Genomic DNA, 10,819 nt, shown 5'->3' on the forward strand with positions numbered 1-10,819 from the left:
AGATGTTGTGACTTCAAGATCTGGTCAAGTAGCGGAGAATGAATTTTGAGACTGGTATTAGCAATAATATTGCATTTGGGTACAATGGAAGACAAAAGTGGTTCAACTGAAGCAGAGGGTTCATATTGGCGAGATAGCGCATCGGCTTTAGAATTCTTTGACCCAGGTCTGTAAGTCAGAACGTAATTGAAATGGGTAAGAAACAACGACCAACGAGCCTGCCTGGAGGACAGACGCTTGGCCTCTCCGATATAGGACAAGTTCTTGTGGTCTGTCAGGATGGTAACAGGGTGTAATGTACCTTCCAATAAATGTCTCCATTCTTTCAAAGCCTTGATAACCGCTAGTAATTCTCTGTCACCAATGTCATACCTGCTTTCAGTACCGGTCAATTTTTTAGAGAAAAATCCACATGGATGTAATGGTTTATCAACACCCAACCTTTGAGATAGAACAGCACCTAAACCAGTCTCTGATGCGTCTACCTCGAGCAAAAAAGGCAGAGAAGTGTCAGGGTGAACTAAAATGGGAGCGGAAGCGAAAAGCTCCTTGAGAGTCTTAAACGCAAGGAGAGCTTCAGTAGTCCAATTCTTAGTGTCAGCCCCCTGTTTGGTCATGTTAGTGATAGGTGCAATAATGGAAGAATAGCCCTTAATAAAGCGCCTATAATAATTGGAAAAAACAATAAATCTCTGTATGGCTTTAAGACCTGTGGGTAAAGGCCACTCTAGAATGGATTGGAGCTTATCCGGATCCATCTTAAATCCCTCCCCAGAGATCACATAGCCGAGAAAGGTTACCTGGGTTTGATCAAAGCTACATTTCTCCAACTTGCAGTACAAGCCATGCTGGAGAAGCTTGTGCAAAACCCTCCTGACTTGCTTGTGATGAATCTCAATGTCACTAGAATGAATGAGTATATCATCTAGGTATACAATGACGCACTCTTGCTGAAATTCCCTAAGAACCTCATTAATCAGATCTTGGAATACCGCTGGCGCATTGCATAACCCAAAAGGCATGACAGTATATTCATAGTGGCCATATCGAGTATTGAATGCCGTCATCCACTCATGTCCCTGCTGGATTCTCACCAAGTTATATGCCCCTCTGAGGTCTAACTTGGTGAAAATTGTAGAGCCCTTCAAACGATCGAAGAGTTCGGTGATCAAGGGAATCGGGTAGGCATTTTTAATGGTTATCTTATTCAAGCCTCGATAATCAATACAAGGTCTCAAAGAACCATCTTTCTTTTTAACAAAAAAAAATCCAGCCCCGGCAGGGGAGGAGGACCTCCTGATGAATCCCTTGTCTAAGTTCTCGTGAATATATTCCTCTAGGACTGAGTTCTCCTTTATAGATAATGGGTATACATGACCTCTGGGAGGCATGGTACCAGGGAGTAGGTTAATTTTGCAATCAAAGGGCCTGTGTGGGGGTAAGGTATCGGCTTTCTTTTTGTCAAATACTGCCTTTAAATCTAGATACTGAGGCGGAATTTGTGTCTCTGTAGGATTGTCAGAGGTATTCGATGTATTAGTTAATCCAAGAGGTAAGACCTTCCGCAAGCATTTTTCTTGACAATTCTCTCCCCACGAAACTATCTCCCCTGATTCCCAATTAATAATAGGGTTGTGTCTCCTCAGCCAGGAGTACCCCAGGACTATGGGAATAGATGGAGAAGAAATGAGCATTAAGGATATATCCTCTTTATGCAGGATGCCCACAGTCAAGTTAATCGGTATGGTCTCATGGAAAATAACAGGCTCAAGTAACGGTCTACCATCGATGGCCTCGACAGCCAGAGGTGTCTCTTTTAACTGGGATGGAATAGCATGCTTGGCAGCAAAACCCTGATCTATAAAGCTCTCAGCAGCTCCAGAATCGATTAGTGCCATAGTCTTAACTACTCCCTTCTCCCACTTTAAAGAAACGGGTAACACAAGCCTGAGCTCCTTGTAGTTGTGAATAGAGGACAAAGTAGAAACACCCAAGGCCTGTCCTCTAGAGGAACTTAGGTGCGAGCGTTTCCCGAACGATTGGGACAATTTAGGCGTAAATGACCCCTGACTCCACAATACATACATAAACCCTCCCTTCTCCTGTACTGTGTCTCCCTTTCAGTGAGATGAGTACTGCCTATCTGCATAGGTTCAGGAATACGTAAGTCTTCGAACTCAGAGATTTGAAAGGTAGGCGCTAGTTTAAAGGAGGGTCTACGGGTCCTATCTCGAGTGTTCTGCCTCTCTCTTAAGCGTTCATCAATACGAGATATAAAAGAAATTAAATCCTCCAAATTTTCAGGGAGTTCTCTAGTAGCGACCTCGTCAAGAATTACATCTGATAACCCATTCAAAAACACATCTATATAAGCCTGTTCGTTCCACTTAACTTCTGCCGCCAGGGATCTGAACTCTAGTGCATAATCCACAAGTGTTCGATTGTCCTGTTTAAGGCGCAACATTAATCTAGCTGCATTGACCTTTCTGCCAGGAGGGTCAAAAGTTCTTCTAAACGCAGCTACAAAGGCATTATAATTATAGACTAGTGGGTTATCATTCTCCCATAAAGGATTGGCCCATCTCAAAGCTTTTTCAATGAGCAGAGTAATAATAAATCCAACCTTTGCTCTATCTGTAGGATAAGAGCGGGGTTGTAATTCGAAATGGATGCTAATCTGGTTTAGAAAGCCACGACACCTCTCCGGTGACCCGCCATAACGTACTGGTGGGGTAATACGGGAAGAAGCACCTACAGTGGCTACCTCTAGACCTGAGACTGCAGGAGAGATAGAAGGAGTACGTGTCTCCTCAGGTGGATTACTAGCACGAGACAAAAGTGCCTGTAGTGCCAAAGCCATCTGATCCATCCTATGTTCCATGGCGTCAAACCTGGGATCCGAAGAACCAAGCTGACTGTTTGTACCTGCAGGATCCATTGGCCCTGTCGTAATGTCAGGATCGGGACAGGGATCCAACACGCAGAGTACAAAGAGTGGAAAGGTACGTATACCGGGCCTTAGAATGGCCGGACTAACGTACCGAGAGTAAAGAATAGTCAGAGACAAGCCGAGGTCGAGGGAACGAGAAGACAGATAAGCGAGAGACAAGCCGGGTCAAGGGATAACAGAGAAACAGGGTAGTACAACGAGCCGAATCAAAACCAAAAGAGCAAACTAGAATACCAGAGCACTGAGTGACTAGACAAGCTAGAACCACGACAGGGCAATGAGCTGAAGTAAGGAGTAAGCTTAAATACCCTGGCTCTGGATGGAAATCACGCCTCTGACAAGTACCGATTGGATATCGGACACTTGAGTGACAGATTGCTCGTGCTATCGTCATGACGTCACGTATTGAGCGTCCTGCTAGAAAAGGACGTGGATTCCTCGCGGCCGGTGTTTAAGTGACTGGATGAACCGCGAGGAACGGAGGAAACAGCTCGCCTGGACGGATACACCACCAAGTCTCTACCTCCCTTAGAGGTAGAGGCCTCAGGTACCCTGACAGATACCTAGCTCAGCCTTCCTACTGGGCATTGCTATAAGGAAGGTTAAAAAAAGGTGGGGAGGGGAATTGAGGAGGGAGAAGAGGGGAGCAGATGCACAGATGAGAAATCATATTATGCGCAAACAGAGCAGTCGTCTGAATATCACCGAAAGAGGAGACCTTCGTTTGTTCCTTAAGAAAATCGAACCAGATATCAAATATTTAGCCTTGCAGCATCAACCTCAAGGATCTCATTAATCACTAGTAAAGGTAATTTCAATTGACTTTATTGTTTTCTCATTAAACTTTATAAAGTTAAAAACATTATAAACATTATAAACATGCATTAATTGGAAATAAAAAATATCCCGCACTTGCGCGAAAACTGGTGGGCAGTAAGGAAATTTTTTCAACCAAAAAGATGCATTAGTGGGCGGTAGTTAGAAAAAGGTTGACTACCACTGGTATAGACTCTGACAAAACCACCTCTTCAGGCAGAGAATTCAATATCCTTATTGCTCTTACTGTAAAAACAAACTTTTCTTTGCCTTAGATGAAATCTCCTTTCTTCCAGCCTAAATGTGTGACCTTGTGTCCTATGTATAGCCCTGTTTATGAATAGATTTCCAGATAATGGTTTTTACTGGCCCCGAATATATTTGTATAATGTTATCATATCCCCTCTCAGGCGTCGTTTTTCCAAACTAAACAGATTATTTTTTTTTTACTTTTCTTCGTAACTAAAATGCTCCATTCCTTTTTATCAATTTAGCTCGTCTCTGCACTTTTTCTAGTGCCATGATATCTTTCTTTAGAACAGGTGCCCAAAATTGCACAGCATATTCAAGGTGTGGTCTTACCAGCAATTTATAAAGAGGCAAAATTACATTTTCAGCCTGAGAATTTATGACCCTACTTATACATGACAAAACCTTAGTAGCGTTAGCAACTGCAGATCGACATTGCATATTGCTGTTTGATTTGTTGTCTATAACAATTTCCAAATCCTTCTCGTGTGTGGTTATCCCTAATTCACTACCATTTAGGGTGTAAATTGCTTGTGCATTCTTAACCCTGAAGTGCATAACTTTGCATTTCTCTACGTTAAATTTCATCTGCCATTTTAGTGCCCAGTCCCCAATCTATCCAAATCCCTCTGCAGCAAAGCAATATCCTGCTCACATTTTATTACTTTACAAAGGTTTGTGTAATCTGCAAACACTGATACATGGTTTCCAATGCCTATTTCAAGATCATTTATAAATATGTTAAATAAAAGCGGTCCCAAAACAGAACCCTGAGGGACACCACTTACCACTTTTGTCCAACCTGAAAATTTACCATTAATGACAACTCGTTGTACTATATCCTTAAGCCAATGTTCTACCCAGCAACAAGAATAATCACCTAGACCAATTTATTTTAGTTTGAAGACTAACCTATTGTGAGGAACTGTATCAAATGCCTTGGCAAAATCCAAGTAGATCACATCCACTGCAATGCCCTGATTTATACTTCTACTTACTTCTTCAGGGAATGCAATTAGGTTAGTTTGACATGACCTTTGTTTCATAAAACCATGCTGATTATTGCTAATAACAAAGTTCTTCACCACATAATTCCTGAATATTATTCCTTAATAGCCCTTCAAATATTTTCCCAGTCACAGAAGTTAAGCTCACAGGTCTATAATTTCCAGGCAAGGATTTTGAACCCTTTTTAAATATAGGAACAACATCTGCCTTCCTCCAATCCTCCGGTACAATACCTGAAACAAAAGAATCTTGAAAAATTAAATACATTTTACTGTTTTGAAACACTCATATTTGTGTTCAGTGAAGTCTCCCGAGTATAACTGTTATGATTCTGCACAGGTCAGACAGGAGACCTATGCTGGGGTTTATTTCAGGTAGTTTATTTGATTTTTCAGGCATGGTTCAGACAATGGAAACAATATGAAATAAGAAACAGAGAAAAGGAATAATAAAGATAAAGGGGGAAACAGAATTACAGGTAAGTAAGTAGAAGGTGAAATAATAGAGGTTTATGCAATCTGCCCAAAACAGGAATACAGGAAATAGGAGAACAATTGGTAAAAGCTAAACAGGAATATAAAGGGATAAAGTATGACAGGTTGAAGAAGAGCAATTGAGGTGATCAGCCTCTTTGGATTATAAACTGAACTGTAGGTTCAGGGTGCTTGAGGATACTTGCAAATATTAATGTCCATAACATCCAGGCAGGTTGGGAGGAAAACAATATGAAACCAAAGTCCAGTTTAGAAATAAAGCAGGGTATTGGATGAAGCAAGATGAGATGAATCAGGCTGGTTGTAGGTAAGTAGAGGTGGATGAGGTTGTCAGGATTTAGGAACAGGTCTTTCTCAGTATCAGGTAATAAACAAATCTCAGTATAAGCCAGGAGCAGAGCACAACTTCTCTCTCAATGTAAAGGCCCAAAGTTAGCATTCATATTCTTTTTTTGCATTTTTCGCACACAAACACATATAAATGCTAACTTTGGCCAGTGTTTGCGGCTACTACAAAAGACTGAACATACCCCATTTTGAATACCCTGGGTTGTCGACTTTTTCAAATGGTATGTTGTGGGGTTAATTTTAATTTCTTTCATTAAAATCGGGTACAAATCTGTGCACTAGAACCCCAATGGATGTGATCCAACAAAAATACAATAAGTTCAACAAGATACCCCTTCATTATAACTGTGGCCTTAGAAAATAAGAGGTGTAGCATTTATTTTTGCAAAAAAATGTTTCCCTAATTATTAAACATCAAGAATTAGACCCAGATGACCGATACATTATTTTAGTATGGGAAATAAATAATACGTTATTTACACTAGCTAACATCTACGCACCAAACAAAGCCACAACAAACTTTATTTCTAAAATATTTAATAAAATAGAGCAGATTAAGCAAGGGTTAGTACTAATAATGGGTGACTTCAATTGTGTAATTGACCCTTTGAAAGATAGAGCCGATATGATAGGAAAAGCAGCAAAACAACGGAGAATAGAATGCATAATTTATTGAGTAATTTTAATTTCAGAGATATATGGAGAACACTCCATCCATCCGACCTAGACTATACATGCTATTCCAGAACATTCAACTCTTTTTCTAGGATCGATCTTATCCTGAGAAACGTGACCATGCTATATCTTGTCAAAAGAATATACATACAGGATATAGCATGGCCAGATCACAGCCCTATTATGTTGGAATATAAAGTCAACTTTGATACTTTCCGCAAAGAGTGGTGCATAAAAGATTTTATGCCTACACAAAAAAAATAATGTTGAAGAAATTAAGAAAACAGAGCTTTTCTTCTTAGAAAATAAAAATAAAGGCACACCAGATATCACGTCTGGTGCCTTCACAAAAGCTTAGCTAGAGGCCACATGATAAAGATGGTAGCCACCGCAAACAAAAAAGGAACACTGCCCCTCTCCAAATTATATATAATACTAAGTGAATATAAAAGTCAGAATAAAATATCACTTGACACACAAATAGCAAGGAAGATTGCAGAAACAGAAAAACAGATAAACAACCAGTTAATAAACAAAGAAACTAAACAGCTAGAAGTACTAAAATCCAAGTGGTGTTTAAAGGGAAATATGAGAAAGGTAGGAGGAGATCACACCCCAAACAATATATGTAGAAATGTATACATACACAGGTCTTTTTTCAAGCTGTACACACAGTTGACCTCAAAGATAAAAGCTAAAAATATAATAGTGCAGTACAGTCAGTGGTGTATCTTGGTTTTGTGCTGCCCTAGGCAGGACAAAACTCAGACACCCCCCCCCCGCGCGCACGCGCGCGCCACCCCCACCCAACCTTTCCCCCCTGCCCCGCCTTCTAAATACACACACATTCACTGACAGATACGCATACACTAGCTAACAGACACACACAGTCAGACACACACAGTCGGACACACACAGTCGGACACACACAGTCGGGGACACACACACACTAACAAACACACACAGTCGGACACACACACTAACAAACACACACAGTCGGACACACACACACTAACAGACACACAGTGAGACACACACACTAACAAACACACACAGTCGGACACACACACTAACAAACACACACAGTCGGACACACACACACACACACTAACAAACACACACAGTCAGACACACACACTAACAAGCACACACAGTCGGACACACACACACTAACAGACACACACAGTCTGACACACACTAACAGACACACACAGTGAGACACACACACTAACAAACACACACAGTCGGATACACACACTAACAAACACACACAGTCGGACACACACACACTACCAAACACACACAGTCAGACACACACTAACAAACACACACGGTCGGACACACACACACTAACAGACACACACAGTGAGACACACACACTAACAAACACACAGTCTGACACACACACTAACAGACACACACAGTGAGACACACACACTAACAAACACACACAGTCGGACACACACACACTAACAGACACACACACTAACAGACACACACAGTCAGACACACACACTAACAGACACACACACACTAACACACACACACACACACACACACACTATCAGACACACACAGTCAGAGACACACACACACACTCACATTAACACATTTTTATTTTTTTATTTATTTACTCCCCCTCCCCTCCCCCTACCTTTGGGAATGCTGGGGGTGGGGGGGTTCTCCAATTCCCTGGTGGTCAAGTGGCTGCAGGACGGCACTGGCGGGCAGGCTGGGCGGCCGGCGAGGGAGCTCTTCCCCTGAGCTCTCTGCTCAGCTCCCTCGCGCGCCGCCCGCAGAGTGAGGCTGGGAGGCGGAGCCGGAATATGACGTCATATTCCGGCTCCCAGTCTCACTCTGCGGGCGGCGCGCGAGGGAGCTGAGCAGAGAGCTCAGGGGAAGAGCTCCCTCGCCGGCCGCCCAACAACCAGCAACCAGCCCAGCATGTCTGTTAGCCGCAAGGCTAACAAGACATTTGCCTTGGGCATTTGGGGGCGGCGTTTTTTGCCGCCCCCTGGAAAATGCCGCCCAAGGCAAATGCCTTGTTTGCCTCGCGGCTAATACGCCCCTGAGTACAGTATATCTGGTGAATAGGTGGTGAAGTAATCTTATGTGGTTATCACTCACATTTGATAGAGCTAAGAGCTCAGCTGTATTACGCATGGATGGAACAATCCCTGTCTAAGGATATATGTTGGTATAGATGTCCCAGGTGTCTCAAGTAAGGTGCAATGTGCAGGACATACTTAGAAATAAGTACAAGAAAAAATATTCCAATGGTGAAGGCTGAACTTGATGGACGCAAGTCTCTTTTCAGCTATGTAACTATGTAACTATGTAAGTAAGTACTAATAGGTATACAAAAGAAATAAAGTAATGCACTTACATTTACCAGTGCAGAACTTGATCTGGTATATACAGCATAGGTGGTATAATCCCCACCTAGCAAAAAAAAAGGTAGGATAAAACTAAATATATAAATATAACATTTACTATTTATTTACCATACAAAAACAATAAAAGCAATATAAAATAGCTTGAAGGAGTCCCACTTTACGTGTTTCGCCTGTCCAAGGCTTCTTCAGAAGTGTGGTAAAGTCCTCATAAGTTTTGTTTATATAAGCAGTCTATGAATGAAAATTGCTTCCTGGTGTGCTTGATTGGCAGTTTCCTGTAACCAATCTGGAACGCACACTGTGACGAAAGCCCCTTCGTCACTGGGATTTGGAGAGGCCTGCTTGCCAGCCTCTTGCCCTGTGACTATGGCCCCTGGGATATTAAACACTATTTGGGCGTATTGGATTTGAAAGGCAATGTTTCTGCCCCTTGGACTTTTAACTGGAACAGATTCATACATGTAGCAGCGGCCATCTTAAATTGTCCAGCAGTGTATTTCCGTAGAGTGTATGGAACTGTTTTGGGCACGGGACCATGTGCACGGTGGGGCAAAAATAAAACTTCCAGGAAATTCCTGAACCCCTGAACCGATCTGGGTGATTTTTGGATATGTTGTTCACCTAGATCAGGGCTATGTGGGGATATGTTGTATTTTGGGGTTTGTAATTTTTTTTTTTTTGCTTAGAGTTAATTGAGTTAGTCCATTGTCTTAGTTAATTGTATCACAAGCAGAGGGGAGGGTTTGTGTGCTGTATGTGGCAGTGTCGGACATTTTTGTATTGTTCTGATTGGTTTGTGTGCCTGTGTTCCACCAGGCCCAAGGGGTGTGCCTCTGGCCTGAGGAATTGTATAAATTGTGAGTGCTGGCTTCCATTAAACAGACCTGCTTGACCCTTTCTTGAAGCCTTGGCTCATGTTTGGGGGATGGGATAACTACACTCTTGGGGATTGCTATAATCACAATACTCCTCTGAGTATAAGCTCTTGTAAGAGCTTGTTCCTGCTACGCTCTCTGGAGTAGGAGAGGTCTACCCACTGGAATCTGGATCCTGGATCCTGGTCTTGGGTCCAGGGTGGGTGGAGGACGGCGAGACCCCGGTGCAGGTGCATCGCTGGTCTGCAGTGCTCATGGTGTCGGGTGGAGTGCTTGGAGTCCTCGGCACAATCCCTCCCCTTAGCCTGAGATAACATAATTAACCGTACACACATTTTACACACTTTCTATTGCTTTAACATTATAAATCACATTCACATAAACTTACATTTTCTGAATTGGCATACATAGGGGACAAATATTTCCAAAAATCATTTGAATCTGTTCGGGAGTTAGCTGGAAGTCATATGTTGACCGACCAAACGCACGTTTTCATTCCCAAAACAGTTGCAGAGAATCAGGCTGTCGGCCGGGTCTATTTACCACGTTAAATATAGTTCAAATAGGCGAACAGCAACTGTTCGAATTATCGAATGGCGTTTGAATTGTCGAATGAGTTAGTTCCAGGGAAGGTAAAACTTCAGCTGAATTAAAATGGCGACCACTTTGACTACTTAGGCACTTCGGCTGAATCAGAAGTGCCATAGTAAAGACAGTAGAATTGTGCCAGTTCCATTTAAAGGGCCAGAACAGTCTTTTAAACACCAATATGTCCAAATAGTGTTTTCAACTGGCAAAGTCTCCCAGGGACCATAGTCACATGGCAGGAGGCTGGCAATCAGTCCTCTCCAGGTACAAGTGGCGAAGGGCACTTCGTCATACACGCATCATACCGGAAGTGACACAGCATTTACCAATGCAGTATTACATGCATTCCAGGAACCAAAAGGGCACAGCTGCATTCCGATCGGTATATTACATATTTCTTTGAATAAGGGAGATGAAGGT

At 42.3% G+C, this 10,819-nt stretch overlaps 1 protein-coding gene across 1 annotated transcript in view; it reads right to left on the minus strand.

The window, feature by feature from the left end:
- LOC134575593 (NACHT, LRR and PYD domains-containing protein 3-like) overlaps window positions 1–8,984 on the minus strand; it is a 180,401-nt gene extending 171,417 nt beyond the window's left edge. The window contains exon 1 of the mRNA XM_063434914.1: window positions 8,927–8,984. The gene's annotated coding sequence lies outside the window, so the exon portion shown is untranslated. The remainder of the gene's footprint in view (window positions 1–8,926) is intronic.
- Window positions 8,985–10,819: the final 1,835 nt, after the last annotated feature.

The sequence above is a fragment of the Pelobates fuscus genome, chromosome 10, assembly GCF_036172605.1.
Source record: "Pelobates fuscus isolate aPelFus1 chromosome 10, aPelFus1.pri, whole genome shotgun sequence".
NCBI lineage: Eukaryota > Metazoa > Chordata > Amphibia > Anura > Pelobatidae > Pelobates > Pelobates fuscus.